This window comes from Sceloporus undulatus, chromosome 5 (assembly GCF_019175285.1).
Source record: "Sceloporus undulatus isolate JIND9_A2432 ecotype Alabama chromosome 5, SceUnd_v1.1, whole genome shotgun sequence".
Lineage (NCBI taxonomy): Eukaryota > Metazoa > Chordata > Lepidosauria > Squamata > Phrynosomatidae > Sceloporus > Sceloporus undulatus.
In genome coordinates this window covers 110,914,967-110,932,466 of record NC_056526.1, presented here as the reverse complement: position 1 = coordinate 110,932,466, position 17,500 = coordinate 110,914,967, and the positions used below count along the sequence as shown (strand labels likewise).

At 38.1% G+C, this 17,500-nt stretch overlaps 1 long non-coding RNA gene across 1 annotated transcript; it reads left to right on the top strand.

Moving 5' to 3' along the window:
• Positions 1–2,538: 2,538 nt before the first annotated feature.
• LOC121930690 lies at positions 2,539–14,218 on the top strand. The gene is made up of 4 exons (XR_006103995.1): positions 2,539–2,621; positions 11,189–11,226; positions 13,532–13,630; positions 14,070–14,218. It is a non-coding gene; the product is annotated as an uncharacterized LOC121930690 (long non-coding RNA).
• Positions 14,219–17,500: the final 3,282 nt, after the last annotated feature.

Below are 17,500 nucleotides of genomic sequence, written 5' to 3'. Positions count from 1 at the left end.
ACGTCCAAAAAAACTTCATCTCCCACAATTCCTGGCTATTGGCCGACGTGGCTGAGGCTTCTGGGAGATGAAGTCCCCCCAAAAAAAGCAAATCTCTTGAAAGGCAGAGTTCAGGGAAACCGCTGCTGAAGTCATTACATTGTAAACAGTGCAGTGGTCCCCAAGCTGTGCTCTTTGAGGGGATTTTGGACTTCAGCTCCCAGAAGCCCAGGCTATTGGCCAATGTGGCAGAGGCTTCTGGGAGATGAAGTCCCCCAAAAAAACTCTCAAGGGCAGAGTTGTAAAAGGAAGGGGTTTATAGCCTGATAATAGCCCCCCTGGTTTTTGCCTGTGTGAAAAGGTGGTAGAGGAATAAAATACAAGTGGAATAAAACTATTATTAAATCATTTAATATAATAATAATAATAATAATAATAATAATAATAATAATAATCTCCCTTATATGAAATGCTTGGGTCCCTCCCCCCTCTGATTTAGGGATGTTTGTAGGTATCTTGGAGACAAGACCCACATCTAAACACAAAATTAGAGTTTATACACCTATTATACACACAGGTTACAAGTAATTTTACACATAATTTTACACACTGGAAACCATCCAGTTTGAGTACACTTTAACTGCCATGGCTCCATCCTATGGTTGGGGCTTATAATAGGGTTTAGGCTTTCATGTAGGTCCAAAACACACTGCAGAAACACACTCATCCTTCCATATTTGCGGCTTTGATATTTGCCGATTTGATTAATATGTTCTCTCTAGGAATATCTAGGTCCTCCTCCGGTGCAACTCTGTGGTCACCCAGTGGGTTCCCATGGCTGAGTGAGCGGGGATCCAGTGTTGTAGTCCCACGCTCAAACATGCTGGCTCTCTTCTTTGAAGACCAAAATTGGGACCAAAATTGGGCCATTGAGGTCAGGAAGTCTCACAGATCAAAGAGAGCTGGAAGAAGCTCCTTTTGGAGAAATCCCAGCAGATCAGGACTGACTTCTAGAAAAGGCCATAACTGGTCTATGAAAGCATCCCCCCTCCCTCCCTGGGAACTGTCCATTTCTCCTGCCGCTCATCAAAATATGCTGCCTTTATGAACCATAGTAACGGTTGCACAAGAAATGAGATGATATGAAATGCTACGAATTCCAGCTCTGCCAGTGCAAATTGTAGGCTAAAGACCTTACAAGAGACTGAAGGAAGCAAGAGAAGCTGAGTCTTGGGGGGGCTCCCTAGAGACCAGACCAAGAGAAGAAAACACCTCTATTTTTGTATTTCTAACGTTTAATCATGGTTGTAGTTTAGTTAAGGGATGAGGGATGGAGTTTTAGTTTGTATACATTGTGTATTGTTTAGGTATTTTATTGATTTGCTTATGTAAATCATTTATGTATTTGTTTCTGTCACTTGATCCTTTGGAAAGGCAGTATATGAATTAAGAAAAACAAAGGAGATGTCTCATTAAACAGGTACATTCTAGGTTGTTTTTTGAACACAGAATGAAGTGCATGACTGGAAACGCAAGCGCTTGAAAGAACAACTCCCTCTTCATCAGCCTACCTCTCATCTGCACAGATACTAGAACCAGAGCCCTTCCTCCATGTCACCTACAATCAGAGGCACCAGGATGGCACCCGGAGAGGTCCTTCTCAATTGGGATGCCATGTTCATGGGGTTATCTCTTAAACAGAGGCTTGCCTGGTGTCTGTTTTGCTATTTTCTCCTAATACTACTTTTTAAATTCCCAAGGGCTTTAACATTTATTATTTATTGATGCTTTTTTATATAATTACTCTTCTATATATTTAATTAATGAAAATTATTTATTATCATATCTACTTGCCTTTATTGTTTTTGCCACCCTACGTATATGAAAGGGCAGCATATTCATTTTTATAATAGAAACACCTATGTAAATAGCTATTTTTCCTACACAGTGTACACACAAATATTCTTGACAGTTAATAGGTATTTATTCACGTGAGCAGTTTTAACATGTCAACCTGTGACTCAGTCAGACAGTAGAAAAACATCTTTATGGCTGGAAAAAGTACTGCTGCAGTCCTGGGAATACTGTAGTTGCAGACTGTTACCTATATTTGCCTGGTTTAGATGTTTGCCCCCCCCCCACCAGCTAATTATATCACCAACCAAAACCTCAAACTACAGTAATACCTTTTAGCAGACGAAACATTTCTTTAGTTAAGAAAAAGAAGGGGGAAACCTAGTAATTATTTGTTTCATCTTGTTACAGTTAAGAATGGCCAGTTATTTTATTAAAGACTTCCTTTTCTTACTCTTGTTACCTAGGATTTTATCCTACAAAAGTTCGCATTCAAGCTGAAAACGTAACTGGTGCCGGCTGATTTTTACACCCGAGTGTAAAAGAAGGACTTATTAAAAAGCTTTAAAATCAGTTGCCTCGTTGAAGAATGTAGTTTTATTTTTCTTTCATTCAGTCTTCACTCTATACATTTCTGTATTAACATATGCTCTTCCTCTGCAGATAGTCAACAACAGACTTCTTTTCTGCCAGAGTTTCTATTTTGTCCTTTGTCTGGAAGAGGTGTTTAGTTGTATCAATGAGCCCTGCTGCTATCTGATATGTGGTGACCTACCTCTCTTGAGGATGTAAGTCCAGCATCAGCTTCTTGAATTACCATCTCAAGTAGCAGGGAAGGGACAGAACTAAAGCAAGCATCATGTTACACTGACTGGCAGTCATTAAAATATCCCTCTTGCTCTGTCTGGTGCTTTTTAAAATGTAATCACACACAGCTCCATGCATTTAATATATAAATAGTTTCTGTGTGGTTTCTATTGTTTGTAATTTAATTTTAGTAAATCGTCATGCTTTCTCAGTTTTGATTTGAGGCAAAACCAAATCAAGCCTAACTAGTGTAAGCTAACAAAAACAAAATATGGGTATATAAGAGCTAGCCCACCACACACAGGATTTGCAGGCGTTGAATCTCTTTTCTGTGCTTGGCAAGATGTGCCTAGACAATACTTTAAAAATCAGGGAGGGGAAAATAATTGGCTACAACAATCAGAACTTTCAATATTACTGCATGGTCATGTTTATGAATTGTAATTTGTCTTCACTGTCCAACTGTCACATTTGTACATGGCGGTGGGGATTACAATGATTTGGTCCACTTCTTTCATAGCAGCCCTTCCCAATCCTAGCCTTTTTCTAATTTCTTGACTGCACTCTCTGTTCTCATTAATGTTTGATCCAAGAAAGGGGAATTGTTTTACGATTTCCGTATTCTCATTATCTAGGATGAATTCTTGTAGATCTTCCATGGTCATTATTTTTATTTTCTTGATGTTCAATATCAGGCCTACCATCGCACTTTCCTCTTTGACCCTCTTCAGGAATTGCTGCAGGTCTTTGTTGGTTTCTGCTAGTAGTATTGTGTATTTTGCATATCTTAGGTTGTTAATGCTCTTACCTATGGATCTTCACTCCTCCTGCTTATGAGTCTAAACCTGCTCTGTGTATGACATATTCTTCATTAAACGTGGATAGATATGGTGTTAAAATGCAGCCTTGTCTGACCTCTTTTCCAATTGGGAACCATTCTTCTTCTCCATACTCAGTTCTGTTGACAGACTCATGTCCTTGGTATAGTAACCTGCATCAGACGATCCAATGTAGTGGTACTCCCATTTATTTGAGAGCATTCCATAGTTTTTCATGATCTATGCAGGCAAAAGTTTTACTGTTGTCAACAAATCACATGTACATTTTCTTTTGCAATTTCCTGGTGTGTTCCATTATCCATTGTATGTTAGCAATATGATCCCTACTGCCTCTTCCTTTTTTGAAACACACTTGCACTTTTCATATCATATATAGTAGGAGTCTTTTCTGCAGAATTTTGACCATGATTTTGCTTTCGTGGAATGGTCTTGTAGTTACTGCAATCTTTTGAGTTTCCTTTTTTTTGCGTATGGGAAGGTATAGTAATCTCTCCAGTCAGTGGGCCACTGCTTTATTATCTATATTTGCTGGCAGATTTTAGTTAGAACTGAACTAGATTCTGTTGATTCTAGCAGTTCTATTGGCATGCCATCTCTTCCTGGTGATTTATTATTTCCAGTTGAGTGAAGCTTTCATTTTGTTTTGCAGAATTTGGGGTTCATCTTTGCATGTTTCTTTTTCCAATGTGTAATTTATCCTTTCATATTTTATATAGCTATTTTATATATTGTTTCCATCATTTTTTAAATTTCATCTTGCTCTTATATAATGTTCCCCTTCTGATCATAGAGTATCCTCACCCTTAGTTTCTTGGATTCACTCTTTTCACCCTTCACTCTTTGAGTTCCTGAATCTTGTGGAATAGATCTCTTGTTCTTTTTGTTTGTTTGTTTTCAGTGTCTATTTCTCTGTAGTGCTGGTTGTAGAAATTTTCTTTGTCTTTGAAATTGAAATTTCTTTGTCTTTGAAATTGAAAGTCTTTGAAATTTTAATTAATTGTTGGACAGTAGCAGATTTTTTCCTGTCTCCTCTGGTTTTGCTTCTTGTCTTTCTTTGACTGCTTGAAGTGTTTAATCTGTCATCCATTGTTGTTTCTTCTTTTTTGGCCATAGTTATCATCTTTTTGCATTCCTCCAAACGTCCCCAACTTCTGTCCATAGTTCTTTTGGTTCCCAAGCAACTAAACTTAATACTGTTGTGCAAATTTGTTTTTCACACTTTCTTTGAATGCTGTTGGAATGTTTCTCAGATTATATTTTGTCATAGTTACTGGTGTTACTGGTTTAGCTTTATTTTTATTTTGGATATTAGTTGTTCATGGTCTGTGCTGTAGTCTGCTCTAATTTTTGCTGAAAGAATGGAGCTTCTCCATCTTTTGTTCCCTGTTATGTAATCTATTTGGTTTTTGTGTAGACCATCCAGTGATGTCCATATGTACAGCGTCCTATCTGATGGTATGAGGAAGGTATTTGCTATGAATATGGTGCTCTCCTGCTTCATTTCTTGAACATAGTCCAAATTTCCTAATGTCTTTGATTCTTCTCTGGTTCCTACTTTGCATTCTGGTTACCTATGATTATCAAGCAGTCCTTTTTGGGGTATGTTATATATTTCTTTCTGGACTCCACCATAGATATTATCTATTTCTTCTTCCTTTGCCTCTGTCATTGCACATATACCTGGATTATGGTGATGTTCATTGGCTTTCCCTGAAGCTTTATTGACATGATTCAGTCAGATTTTACATTATATCCTTTTACTGATTTTTCTGTGTCTTTACTATTAATGCTACTCCATTCTTTCTCCTTTTTTCATTTCCTGAGTAGAACATTGTACCTATAGTTACCTGACCCAAAATCTCCTATTCCTGTCCATTTTAGTTCAATCACTATGTTTGAGTCATGCTTCTCATATAATATAAAATAATGTATAATTAGATTGTTATATATAATAATAATAATAATAAATATTAAATACATAAAATTAAATTATAAAATAAGATAAAATATAAAATAATACTTATTTAGGAGGTATCCCCCTTACATTCATGAAGCTAATTCCCTGTCTTTGTTAGATGTGCCATTTGTTATAACTGTTGACCAACCAACTCCTTTGTTAGGCAGATTGCAGTTAATTGCTAAAGATAAGGGTGAAGTGCTTAATGTATGGGAGCTAATGGTTAGGAGATGGTTTCTTGATAGTTAGGCAAACCTTTGTATTTTGTAATGAGAATCAGAGGCTGTGGAAGAGATATCTCTCCAGTGGAGAAGATGAAGAGTTGTATGAGAAAGAACATCACATTTAGGAATTCCTATTTATACTTGCTGATGTTCTTCTTCTACATTAAATTATCATGAAGCAGATATTACAAATATGCTCTTTTGTCATTTCTGTTAAATGATTTGGTTTCATATAGAATCTCGGCATCATCCTTCTTTAGTAGTAGTAATTTATTAATGCTTAGACCATAGGCCATTCTCATACAAAATAAATAAGTACAATATAAAAGTGCAATAATATAAAAGTACTACATAAAATAAAACAAATCTTTCATATGATACACATCTGTTGTAGGTTTTAGTAATAAAAAAAATCTTTAACAACTTAACACAATTTCACTGTTGCTGGCTGTTCTTTGAAATGGCATGTTTGGCAATGTAAACTTTTAGAAGAGTCCAAAACATATGACAGTGGCTTTAGTATAGCCCGCTCTTTTGCTCTTAACCAAAAAAGTAATGTTGTAAAAATGGTATTTGCCTTGTAGGTATTTTTAGCAGCCATTTATTCTTCATGGAATATCCTAAAATGTTGTAGGTTTAGCTTGGCAAAATCCAAAAATTAATTCAGTGTGTCAAATTATTTAGGAAAAACACTTTACCAACTTGTATTCAAAACAGCCTGAGCATATCAGATTTTCTCAGAATATCCCTAGTTGGAACCTTATAATCATCAAAATTATTTGTTGCTGCTTTCAGACATATTTCAGCCTTCTAAATGTATCTATGCATGTTAGATTTGTCTTTAAGTAATAATAGTGGTGGTGGTTGGAACCCTGTTGGTGCACTAGGAAGATGGCACAGATGGGAAAAGTCAGTGGCACAGTGAATGTGAAGGAAAGAAGTCACTGAAGAAATAGGCTGCTCAAAGCAAGCATATTTGGTCTGCTTTCCTTCATCACCAGTGCACAACCCTGGGGGGAAAAAGGCAAGAACTAGCACTATGCACCAGTGACATTCAAGCCGATGAAAGATGCAAACGCCTATCTCTTAGTAAATTCCAGCTGCAGTCCTATGCCTAGCACTGAACTTAGCAGAACATACTCCATAATGGTAGAATTCAGAGATATAGCTGTGTTAGTTTGTAGAATCAGTATGTAGAGCAATCTTGTAGCACCTTTGAAACTAAAGAAAGAAGTTGGCAGCATGAGGTTTTGTAGACCTAACCCTACTTCCTCAGATGCATTTGGGGAATTTCCCCAAATGCATCTCAGGAAGTAGACTTAAGTCTTCAAAACCTCATGCTGCCAACTACTTTCTTTAGTTAGTCTCAAAGGTGCTACAAGAGCTCTCTACGTACTCTATAATAAACATGCCTAGAATTGCATTGGATTTCACTTTGACCAGTCACTGAGGCTCCGAGGTAATGACATATAGTTTTTGGCTAATTTATATATATATAGCAATATGCAATGAAAAGGAAAAAATATGATCAGATGACATCTATCTTGGAAAAAAGTACAAACAATTGTTTGTTTGAATTTCTAAAAAGAGGAGGAAAGGATGCTTTATTTTTTTCTTCACATGTGGTGGATTTAATCTTATTTTGGAATACTATACATATGGTGACTGAGATTATCATCATATCTCACTTTTCTCTCAATGAGACTCAAGGCAGCTGACAACAATACACTACAGACTAAAAGTATACAAAAGCTTCAATGGAAATATAAACATTTAACAACAATTAAGTTGAACATTAAACATTTTAAAAAATATATTAAAATTCATCATAAGACATTTGTTATTAACTGCCCTTGAGCTGACCTTGATTCTTGAGGACCTCATGGATGAGACATCTCCAAGATCCCTTATCCTCCACTGCTCTGCTTAGGTCATCTTATTCATCTTCCTCTCTTTCTGCTCCTCTCCACCTCTCCTAGCATTATTGTATTTTCTCATGAGTCATGCCTTTTCATGATGTGGCCAAAGTATGATGGCCTCAGTTTGATAATCTTGGTTTTCAGGGAGATTTCAGGCTCGATTTGTTAAAGTGTGATGTAGTAGTTTGAGTGTTGGACTATGACTCTGGAGAAAAGAGTTCGAATCCCAGTTTCGCCATGTAAACCCACTGCATGACCTCAGACAAGTCACACTCTCTCAACCTCAGTGGATGACAATGACAATCCCCCTCTGAAGAAATCTGCCAAGAAAACCCCATAATAGGTTCACCTTAGGGTCACCATAAGTCAGAAGAGACTTGAAGGCACACAGCAACAACAAATAACATCGTATATTTTATATATTATATTATGAGGATTGTACAAGTAAAGTTATGGTTCTATCTAAATTGTACAAATTCATAACAATTGCCATTATAAAGGTAGACTTTAGAAAGCACATATTTTCCCCATGGTTTTGAATTAATAAATCTGCCAAAGTACCCTCTTTGGCATTTGGGAAATCTGTTGCCTTTTAATTAATATTTTAACTCTTATGGAAACATTTGTAACCATTCGTATTCCTTGGTAAAGAGCCGTGTAGTCAAACACCTAGCTGCCATTAATTTTATTGGGAAACTTAAGAAATATCTTTAATTTACCCCCCTCAATTGTGGGAGCCACCATATGTATAAAAAGTGGGATTCTCATCATAGTAGCTATCAGATTAGGTTAATTTACCAGTTTCACTTGGACTCCTACATATATGTCAAATTGTTTACTGACTACAAGTCAAACTCAAACAATGTCAACAACTCAGCAACTCAAACATTTCCTGGGGGGGGGGAGGATTGACTGAATATAGGGTTTATACCTGACCAATGATCAGAGAATGTTAGGTATTGCTTTGTATTACAGAACAAATCTGACCTGTGAACTACAGCCAATTGACAATTGTTGTGTGCCTTCAAGTCGTTTCTGATTATGGAGACCCTAAGGTGACCTTATCATAGGATTTTCTTAGCAAGATTTGTTCAGAGGGGGGTTACATTTGCCTTCCTCTTTTCCATAGTTGAACAGGAATTTGAAATCTGGTTTCCAAAGCTGTAGTTCACGGATCAAACCACCACGCTGGCCTGCTGACAATATTTGTGACTGAAACACATTTTAACATCAGTATATTCCCTATTAGTGCTTAGCGACTCTGCTTGCCTTTGGTAGACCTGATCATTAGGTTACATATCATAAAATCCATACTGTCTTTACAAATGGCTATTAGATGAGACTGAATGTGATATTTACTTGATTAATGGAATGAAAATTGAAGTACTCTTTGTAGTGCAGCCATAAACTGTGCTTGGGATACACAAAATGCATTGGAATGTTGCTCTTGCCCCCCTTTTTTTCTTCCATGAGCAGGAATCATGGTTAATTCAACAGAAGTTATTATTTCAAACAACCTATCATATCATCTCTCTTAAAAAGTCTGCCCACATTGATTAGGAGTTGTTGCAGTGGCATTGATTTTGCATCCATATCATATGAGATGAAGACATGGCCTGTGACTCGGTGGAGGCAGTCTTGTGTATTAATTTTCTTTTACAGACTTAACTGAAATTCACAGATTTCCACTTTACCTCTGAACAACATTGTTCTGCTCAGGGAATTGTCAGAGAGCCAAGAAAAATGGATCTCGAGAGGCTTCATTATTGTTTAACCAGCACTATAGGGACAAGTTCCTGCTCTCAGTTCTTCAGCATACAATAATTTTAGTTTACTGTTGGCCACAATTTCAAAACATGTATGTTTATGTCAAAGAATATACACTGATGCATATTCTTAGCTGTCCTCCTAAAGAGCTGGGAGCCCTTTCACACTACACAGTTAAAGTGCTGTGATTCCACTTTAAGAGCCATGCCATGGCAACATCCTATAGGATCCTGTGGTTTGTACTTTAATGAGGCACTGGAGCTCTCTGGCCCAGAATTCTGAATACCTCTCCCCTAAAGATGACTTTAAGGAGGGATCTTTAGAATTGAAGTTGACTATGAGAAAGCCAGCATGGCATAGTGGTTTGAGTGTTGGACTCTAGAGACCAGGGTTTGGTTCCCTGCTCAGCCACGAAACCCGCTGGGTGGCCTTGCGCAGGTCACATACTCTCAGCCTCAGGGGAAGGCAATGACAAACATCCTTTGAACAAATCCTGCCACACAACAACAACAACAAAGTTGTCTATACTGCACCTAGATTCTTCTCCTGACCTCAGCTCTTATTTTCCCTGTGAACTGCCTCTTTCCCCTTGAATAATTTCCCAACATGCTTGCTTTGGCCTAAATTGAGACTTTTACTGTGCAGTATTACTGTATTATTGTTGGCTTTTAATGTAATTGTTTAAATAAACTGTTTTGAGTCCCATCTCAGGAGAGAGGCGAGATCTAAATAAAATTACATCCATGAACCAATAAAAAATGTTATTATGTTTATGGCCTAGGTTGGGATTGGCCACTGTGGTTTTCACCTTGGATGTTTTTTTTTACCTTGGTAGGGCCACATTGCATGGTTTTCAATGCAAAATTGGCTAGAAAGGACTCTTGGAAGTGCCATAAGTGTACTTCCATATTTCACTTCCAGGGTTTCCACTAGGTTAAGCAAGGGGCGGAACAGCCAGAGATAGTTTAGCATTCTTCTTGACAAGGTATTTTACTCTGTACAAGACTATGGGGACCAGGGCAGTTTGGAGTTAACATCTAACTACAAGCAAAAGCTTCCCACCTGCATTAGGAAGTGGTACTGGCCTGAATACCCTAAAAACTCCAATCCCTCTGATCAGCCTTGGTTATTACTTGGATGGGAGACCACCATTGAATACCAAGTACTGTGGGCAGTATTTCAGAGGAAGGAACTGACAAAACCACTTCTGAGGATTCCTTGCCTAAGAAAATCCAATGAAATTCATAGGGTTGCCATAAGTCCATAAGCAACTTGAAGGCACACATTCACGTAAGCTTAAAAGGCACTTTCTGGATCTCTCTGTGAATTTATGATCTGGCAAGCAAAATAAGATAATTTGATTAACACCAAATATTCAAGTAAAATAGAGTTTAACAAAACTAGGGACAGTTTGCTCCTAAAACTTAAGAAATGTAAGCAAAAAGTAACTCAGTCTTCCCAGATGGCCAAAAATGTTAATCCATTTTTAACAACTTAAACAAAGGCCCCTTGATTGGATTTATGCTAATGGCTCTCCTGTAGGCATTTCTAATTCATTTACATTTCATTTTAAAATTGCCTGTGCGTTTCCAATTCAAACTAACACCATTAGCAGATAAAATGAATGTGTAACAGGTCAGAAGCCACAAGATGGCAATAGTTGAGGAGTGATTTGTTTTAAAAAGAAATGGGATAGTGGATACTCCAGTTAAAGTGTGCTTCATTTGAAGGTGCATCTGACAGAAAGAGAAGGCCTGCTCCATTATTATGTTATTTATATAGTGCTTACCATCCATGACAGGAAAATACTTCCTGTAATTGGAAATTTTTTATTTTTTGTAGACAGGAAAAAGAAGAAATGGAGGTGAAGCAACAAGATGGTGAGTTGAGGACTTAAACACCATATGTATTGGCCATGCCTGCAATTATTTCATTTCTGAAGTTTGATATCTGCAAAAATCAGAAAAATTGCATCACAAAGAATTTCTTTACCACCAGAGTTGGGACGGATGTATCTTCTTCCTCGTAAATAATTGATTGTATATTGGCAGCATATTTCGGGATCTCATATAATTTAAAAAGCTTAAATGCCCAATCACTTTAAAAATGCATAGATAGGGTTTGGAATATCACAGTATTGGAAAAATGTCTGAAAGATTAAGGACTACTAGGCAAAACCAAGACCACTCTAAATTTTATACAACATGGTACAAGTTTATAACTTAACAAATGAAAATACCAGTCTTTGATTTTCCGCCTTCTCACATGTTGATTTTTGGAGAGATACTCTTATCACAGCTTTTGGCATTTTCTCAGCTAGAGTTTTAGGTGGAGAATTATGAACCACTAACTTGATATACCTCATAATCCTGGATCTCAGGTGCATTGTTGGTTGGCTATGTTTGTTTTTGTGAAACCTTCATAATACTAATTAAAAGGTTATCCCTGTACTGGTTCTAAGAGATTAAAAACAGGAAATTGTATCTCATGGATATTTGTCTATCTAAGGTTATTACTGTAACAAGTACCTTTCAAGGAGTGTCTCCAACCCACATAGGGATCTTAAGGTGCAGAGTCCAAAACTGTTACTAAATTTTGCCTTACAAAATTTGAAAGATGTTTGAAAATCACAGCTAGTTCACAACACTGCAGCCTGGCTATTGGTAACATGTGCCTAGGAGAAAGGCAACACTCAGACAGTTGCACTGGCAACTAGTAGACACCTGGTCCAATCCATTTTTACCTTTATGTTAATGAAAGGGTGGGACTAGAATGCCTTGTTTCTTCTGGACAATGAAATCTTCAAAGGTAGCTCTGCTCAAGGCTTCGCCACTATTTCAAGATGGATATGTTGGGATATCATGAAATGACATGACTTGTTAGAAAATATGGTAATGCTTCGTAAAGTGGGAGGCCATTAGAAAAGAGGTAGACTGAATTACAGATAAACTCAATGAAGAAAGCCACAGTCTTGAGTTTGCAGAACCTGAGCAGGGCTGTTGATGAAATGGTGTCCTCATCATTTTATTCATAAGGTTGCCAAAAGTTGTAGCCAACTTAATGGCAGTTAATAACAGCAACATGCTTGACTTTACCAAATCTACATTAATGGCTCTAAACACTTCATACCAACAGCAAAGATCCTGGCAGGACCTAATGGGCTTGCAATTTCCGTCCCTCAGGTTCTTCCTAGTTGGGAATAATCGGAACAAAAGACATCCATCAGCTCATACCCGAATTTATAACCCAGTAGATACATGGATACTATGTAAATCTAAAGGATAAAAGGCTTTAAATCTTTCCATATTTGGTAGGATTGCATTGGTTCATGATCCCTCGACTTTTTTCCCTGTTTCAAACAATCACATTGACTGCTCTCTCACATTTAGATTCAAGAAATGGCAAAAATTAATTAATCAATTTATTTTCAATAAAAAAGATCTAGATTTTCCAAATCCACTGGACACATCACTTCCAAGGATGGTGGTCTGATAGTCTCAGATATTGTCCTTTATTTCCAGGCTTTTCAACTCAGCCAAACCATTCAGTTGTTTAAAGACAACAGTACTACCAGATGGGTAAATCTAGAAGTTTGTAATATGAAGTCAACTGAATATACTTACCTTTACACCCAAACTTCAAAACAGAAACTTGACAGGTTATCTAATCCTTTTCTGTCTAGCTCCTTACTCATCTTGCACATATGGAAACACATATGGACTCCTGACCCTTCGCCCATTAAACCCTTCTTTTTGAATCCTCTTCCTCATCTAGATTATCAATTCCCACTAATAAGGTTATTGAGAAAATGTGGACTCTACTGCAATTCAGACCTGTTCTCTGGTGGATTACCAAAGCCCACCGCTACCATAAAAACTTCCCTATACCAAAGTAACATGACCCGCGTTCAAATGCACCACATAGTTGTGTGAGTTTTAGCAGACCTGCATTTCTAAGATCTAATTGCCAGATGTGGGAATGTTTCCAAGGCAGGGCTGTTCTTTGTCCCACTGCAAAGGTCAAGATCACTGCAGCATTGAACTGCCACTGGTGAGAGATGTGGACAACTTCATCATATCCTCTTCTGTGGGGATTCCAACCAGGACCAGGCAAAGTAAGGTAGTTGCCTCAGAAAGGGCATAACTTGTTATTTATTTGTTTATTTGTTTATTTTTTTACTTCCAGGAATAGGGTGAGACACATGGGATTTGCTGTGCCTGAAAGTGTTGCCACAGGGAAAATAATGCGTATGGCTTAGGAACTGTGTAACAGGTTGTTGCTTAGGTGAGTAGGACAAAACCAGAGAGGGCTTCTCTACTTTTAAGGGTTGTATAGAAGAAGGAGTTTCAGCAGGTGTTGCTTATCATTCTACTAGGCAACAAGCAATACCATCTGAAATTCCATGTTCAACACAACTTTTAAAGGCACAGGAGCTGTCTCCAGTTTTGACTCTGGCAATCTTAGGATAGTGCACCATTTTGTACTCTTTCCCAGGCAGCAAAATGTCTCAGGCCAGCCACCATCAGATTATCTGTCTGAGGAAAGAACTGTGTATCAGAATGAATCAGGTTGGCCTCCTGGTTCATTCTGATCTGTTCTCAAATCTGATCCAGGGGGAGGCAAGGAATGCTTCCAATAAGGGACTGCTCTCTAAGACATCTAAACCTGCCTCATGCCTCGACAGTCTGGCATGAACTAACAGAGCCTTTTCTTTTGTTTGAAGGTGGAAGCTCTACAGGTGAAAGCCTGCCTCTGAAACATGTTGAAACAGATGTGTAGCCACTTTATACTGTGTACACCACTCTGAAAACTCTTTGACTGTATGCTTAAAATAGGTATGTGAATATATTAAATAAACCATTTGCTACTAGACAGTGTTGTGCACAATTACGAGGCCATATAATAATAACAACAACAAAAACATTAAACACTGGGCATTGAGCTTTTTCCTGTGCTGTTCAAATTCATTAGTAGCTGTGCTCATTATTTGTTTTAGTGCATTTTTATTATTGCTGTTTTGTTTTAATTTGCATGATGAAATGTCCTGAGAGAGATATTTATGATTTAAATACATGTAGTTTTCAGAATTCAAAATTCTATAAAATACATATATGAGAAGGAGTAAAAATTAAAATTAATTAATTTAATTAAAAATTAAAAAACAGGAAGAAACTCTACTTACAACTGCTTATGAACTAGATTTCTAGCTTGATCAGCAAATATTCCACTGGCCCATAATTAAAGTTTGAGGGCTTATATTTTTTGACAGGCTAGGAAACTTCCTAACTAGAGTTTTTACAAAACTACAATTCCCAGAAGCCTGTGGTGGAAACTTTTACTATTAAACCATAGCAGGTTTGGATCGATGCATCTTTTCAATAAGGCATTGCTTAATTAAACTATATTGTGATGCCCAATTTACTTCCAAGACAACAAGTTGGAGCAAGGCACCTACCATAACTAATTACCTAAGGATAGTAATTTGTGGAGAAGGATGCTGCTGATTATCTTAATTGGTACTGAGTTAATAATTATGTAAGGGAACTAACCTTGAGCGGTAACTAACTGTAATGACTTCGAAATATGTTTATCATCACAACAAGGGCATTGCAGTGTTTATGTGCTTAGGTGATGTTTAGTTTTGTTGTTGTTTAGTTCTTATACTTTTTCCTGTGGCTTCTAGGCAATCAGTGCTTACAACCCTTTACAGAGCAGCAAAAAGAAGAGGAGCCCCTGCTTCAAGGATCTTACACTCTGCATGTTGGAGCAGTGAAAGTGGAGGAAGATCCTGGAAAATAGTTAGTGTAGACTGTAGTAACTTATGAGGGATGAATATGAACAGTTATGCATACACAAACATTATGTCACTTAAGAACAGAAGTTCAGACATTTTCACTAAACACTGAGATCAGCTTTGAGCTGGAATGCATGACTTCTAAAGTCAAAGCATTCCAGAAAATAGAATCTCTAAGGAACTTGGAGCTTGTTGGTGATGCTTTTTTTCTTTGTTATCCTTTTAGATCAGTGGTTATCAAACTTTGGTCATCCAGGTGTTTTGGACTTCATCTCCCAGAATTCCTGACTGCAGGCCAAGTTGGCTAGAGCTTTTGGGACTTGAGGTCAAAAACACCAGGAGGACTAAAGTTTGACAATCGCTGTTTTAAATTAAGCTAATCCTAAGAAAAACAATTATCAGGGTGAACAGTGAACAAACTGGCAGAAACTCTCTAAACGTATATTATGGTGGCTAAAACAGCTCAAGCCTTCCATATTTTCTCTGACCATATTGTTTGATTTTGCCACTGGATCTCAGCTTGCATAGGTGGGCAATAGAAGTAGAGAAAAGTGGTTACGCGTCCTTGGTGTGTTCCCTCTTTACAATGGACCCTTGGTATCAATGGGGTTTGGTTCCAGGGCCCCAGTGTATACAAACATCTGTGAATGCTCAAGCCCCATTAAGTACAGTGGCATAGTAAAATGGTGTCCCTTATACGAAAAGGTGAAATCAAGGTTTGCTTTTTGGATTTAATTTTTTTTATTTAAGTCATGGATGATGGAATCTGTGGTTACGGAGGGACAACTGTATCGTATCATGTCTTCTGTTGCTTCCTCAGCTATCAAATGATACTCCCCCAAGTATGACTTGTTCCTATGCACTGCTTCCTCTCTTAGTCATTTGAAAGTGATAGCAGGTTCTGTCTTTCTCTCTCAGCCTAAATGTCCCTAATAATATATTTTTTTCTTCACTAAAGACTATTTTGGTTGATTATTCCACAAATCAGTTTCCATACAAACTAATTATGAATCTAGAATACTTTCAAGTGGCAAAAGGAATACATGTTTATTAGGATTTGTAAGACTTTACAGAAATAAGCATTACCGACAAACAATACGTCCAAGACCCAGTGAATCAAGTTTGTGATTCATAACTATATAACTAATAAGAACTATGGGTATTTTCACACGGTGAAATTGGAAGGTTAAACTGATCACAACGCAAGGTCATCCATGGCATTAGGGACAATTTTGCAATTGTCTTTCAGTCAACACTGTGCACAAATGGGCCTGAATCCATACAGAAAGTGAGGTTTGGTCTCCTCCTCCTCTTGCAGCAGGGAACAGCTGGTGGGACAAGGCATAACATTCAGCCATGGCAGTTAAAGTGATGTCAAACCGGATTATTTCTGCAGTGTGGATTCACCCTGAACTTAGCAACACTGCCATCTCCTGCTCCACTGTTTTATATCAGGAAAACACTGCAAGAAATCCAGATTATCCAGTTAAACGTTCAGTGAAATAGCAGTTTTTATCACTCCCTGCCCTGTGAGGTTTTCAAAGAAATAGTGGTATTAGCTTGTTTCAGCATAAAATGAGGGGAAGAAAAGGAGGAAAAGGTGTCTACTGGTACCACTAAGGTCCAAAACACACTGCATGAATAATCCAGTTTGAGGCCGCTTTAACTGCCCCGACTCAATGCTAGGGAATGCTGGGAACTGTAGTTTATTGTGGCACTAGAGCTCTCTGACACAGAAGGCTCAAAGTCTCACAAAGCTAGTTCACAGAATCCCCTAGCATTGAGCCAGGGCAGCTAAAGCGGTCTCAAACCGGATTATTTCTGCAGGGGCTCAATGTCTCCCAAAACTACACTTCCCAGAATCCCCTAGCATTGAGCCAGGGCAGCTAAAGCGGTCTCAAACTGGATTATTCATGCAGTGTGTTTTGGACGCAGGTCTTATTTATTTTACATGTACTTTTGACTGTGACTGGAGAGAACTCAGTCCCATCCAGTGACTGGGAAGCAGCCCTCGGCCTCTTCCCTTATCTAAAATGGCGGCTGGGAGGAAGTGACGTCAGGCGGGTGCCTTTCTCCGCACCGTTCTGTGTAATCGTTCCAAATCGCTCTTCGACAAAGCAGTGGCGATACGTCACTTCCGCTTCTAGGCGCGGAAGGCCCTTGAGTGGCAGTGTTTGGTTGCCATGGCGACTAGTAAACAAAGGTGGGCGGGGTTTTCCACAGCCTGCAATTGCTGCAGAAGCAGCAGCAGCAGCAGCAGCAGCTTCAGAAATGGTGAGGAGCTGGGCTTCTTAGGCTTTATGAAGGTTGCATCCACACTGGAGGAATAACCCAGTTTGGCACTGGGTTAACTCTTTGTC